Source organism: Montipora foliosa, chromosome 1, assembly GCF_036669935.1.
Source record: "Montipora foliosa isolate CH-2021 chromosome 1, ASM3666993v2, whole genome shotgun sequence".
NCBI lineage: Eukaryota > Metazoa > Cnidaria > Anthozoa > Scleractinia > Acroporidae > Montipora > Montipora foliosa.
This window is the reverse complement of record NC_090869.1, coordinates 35,568,448-35,571,419: the sequence shown is the minus strand read 5'-3', so window position 1 is coordinate 35,571,419 and position 2,972 is coordinate 35,568,448.

Genomic DNA, 2,972 nt, shown 5'->3' with positions numbered 1-2,972 from the left:
ACGACAGAAAGGTCTCTCGGAATTTGGTTTTCAACCAAAGCGTCAGAAAAGCGGTGGTGAGTGAAAATCAATGAAATAGCAAAACCTACTTTCTTTTTGCTGAGTATTAAATTAATTTAGCAGCCGCTGGCACGCGACAGCGATCGATACGAACGTCAAGTTAAGACTTGAGCTCGCTAGCCCGTGCAGGGGTAGGTAACAAAGTTACCTGCTATTTTTACCTCCTGTGTAAAAGCTTAGCCAAAACCCTGAGAACATATTTTTAATGCTTTTGTGACAGGCAGCAACTGACAGTACTACTGACCGTTTTGGCGTTTGCCGTTTCAGGCAACCGCTATGCTTAATCTCTATTATTCCTGATCGTTTTGCATGGAAAGCGGGTATCCATATTGCAAAAATCAAATTGGTCTGAACAGACAGTATGGATTTGTGGAGAGAAAATTCTAAATTTATTGTCGGGTGCTCACGTCACCTGCGTATAACCCCAAATTTGGTTATATCATGTCGTTAGTTCGAGAACAGCAGAAAAATAATTATGCCAAAATGTATTCCAACACGCATGCGGGGTGTAAAGAGCCATTGTTTTTGTTCCGGCATTAATTAAGCCTGATTGTCGTAGTCCTTGCTAAACTGTTGCAAAATAGATTCCCAGAGCTTTGAGAATTTCCTAGAATTCCTTGTGGGAATTCCTAGGAAATTCCCCGATTCCATGAGCCAAGACTCAAGGAGCTTGGAATTCCTGGGAATTTCACGGAATGAATGATAAAAAGTCAAGAGAGACTTGAGTTTCACACTCGGTCAATTACATGGACGGGGTGAATTTGAGGTCTTGAGAATTTTTGGGAATGGAAATTTTAAGGACTCACCATTTTAAGAATCCCACTGAACCTCCAAATCAGCGTGGTGTCCGTTTGAGTCGACAACAAAATAATAAACGATACAGAGAAGAATGATCCTCATACTTACCTGGACAATTTAGGCAGTTTTCTCTTATTGACACCTGAAAACTTCAGGTGGCTCCAACGGGATTCGAACCCATGACCAACCTCGTCCAAGGAAGGGAAGAAGAGAGATCCTGGGGACGAGGTTGACCTATGACCTCTGCGTTGCCAGTGCCGATGCTCTACCAACTGAGGTATGAAGCCACGCAGTTGGGAGCAGGTCAATAGACCAGTTTCGATGTATTAAATTTCAGTTCTTAACAAAAAGCATCATCGCCAGGCTCTGACGGTGAAATAAGTGTAAGGATTTGTAGGAGTTTATTCCCCAGAGTCTCTAGATGGTGCCTTTTGTTCGGAACTGGATTTTAATATATTGAAATTGGTCTATTTGTTGGTCTCATGTGTTCCCGTAAAAGGACTTAAATATCTGCATTTCATTCAAAATCTAGTCAAGCTTTATGTGGTTCAATGAAAGAAAACTTCCGTTTTGACATGTATAGTCTACAGATTTATTAATGAGTTTGAAGATAAACATTCACTCTGGTATAAAAACCGGTAAAAAATGACAAAGTTTCGACCGCTCTACGGTCATTTTCAAGTCCAGGTTTAATTTCACAAAAATCCCGCTTATATAGAAATTTCAAGCAAGGAAAAGCTACACTATTTGCTTAAGAATCCAATGACAGTAAGGTTAAGAATACAATAATAAAGCGTTAAAGGCAAGAGGAATGAGAAGACTATCATCGCGCACAATAGTCGAACATTTGGCATACGTAATGAGGCACGTAATTAAGAATTGTTGTCCAACCATCAGGGCAAGCTATTAGTTTAAATATCTTTTACCCCTTTTCTCGATCTCTTTTTCTCTCCCTCCATTTATTTGTAATTCCCCAATTTTGTGAGAATAAAACGCAAACAACAAGAAGTGTTTTGTAGTTGAGGGCGTGGGAAGTTCCACTAGACGATCAGAAAAAGTGCTTTTATAAAATTTGTTTCAGTTCATGATCGAACAGTAATTGTGTTTTTGCAGAATCTGTAAAAGTGGCACATCAAGGGAATGTGTTTGTGTACTGACTTGATCAACTTTGGATGTTTTCAGGAATCTTATATGTACTCTGCTACCTATTTTGACTCTTGTTTAGATGTCGCTGTCGGATTTTCCCAGATATTTCAACCTCTTGAACAATTCATATAATTCATTGAGCCGCTCAATGTTCTGTGTTGTACCGAGAAGTCCTGGCACTAGTTTTCAGTTGTTTGTACTGCTGCCGCAGTGAGTGAGCCAGAAGCGAACAAACGGGGCAGCTCAATCGTTTTTCTTCGAAACGCAAGGGATTGTGGTCAAAGGCACAAGGAATTTTGGTTATACGCGAATTGAGGAATTTAGATGCGCAGAAGCTTGCAGCCACGTTCCTTATTCGAGGTAAAGGCTCTGTGTTTGCGCTTCTGGTTGAATTTCGCTTCTTTTTTACTAAAGTGATGAATGGTCAGGATTCCGGCCGTTAAATATGAGTATTCCGATTGAAAAAAATTACGATGCATACAGTATGTTGCCCAGTATCCGACGGCGGGCTTTGAGCTTTTGGATCGTTTGAAGAGAGAGCCGTTCTTTTCGGCGAGTGAAATTTTCGTGGTTAATATCAGGACAACTCGGATTAATATTAATCCGTGGATTACAATAATAATAGATTATAATAGGGTTATTATAATCCGATAATAGATTATTGTAATCAAGTAACAACAACAACAACAACAACAACTTTATTTAGCCAGGGCTCCTGATTTAGCTAAATATAATAGTTAGTGGATGGCTTACCCCTCAAATAGTTAGAAAAAGCTAATCGAGGCGGAGCAAGTCAAATACAAGAACACACCTATTAAAAGACAGTTGAAGTTTACACAACAACACTGAGGTTAACAAATTAACGATGCAGACTGTACAAGAGGATTGATTATTGACGAATATCTATTAACTAATAATTAAAGGCCAGCAAGTTTACTAGCAACTATATTACGCTAACTAATTAGAAA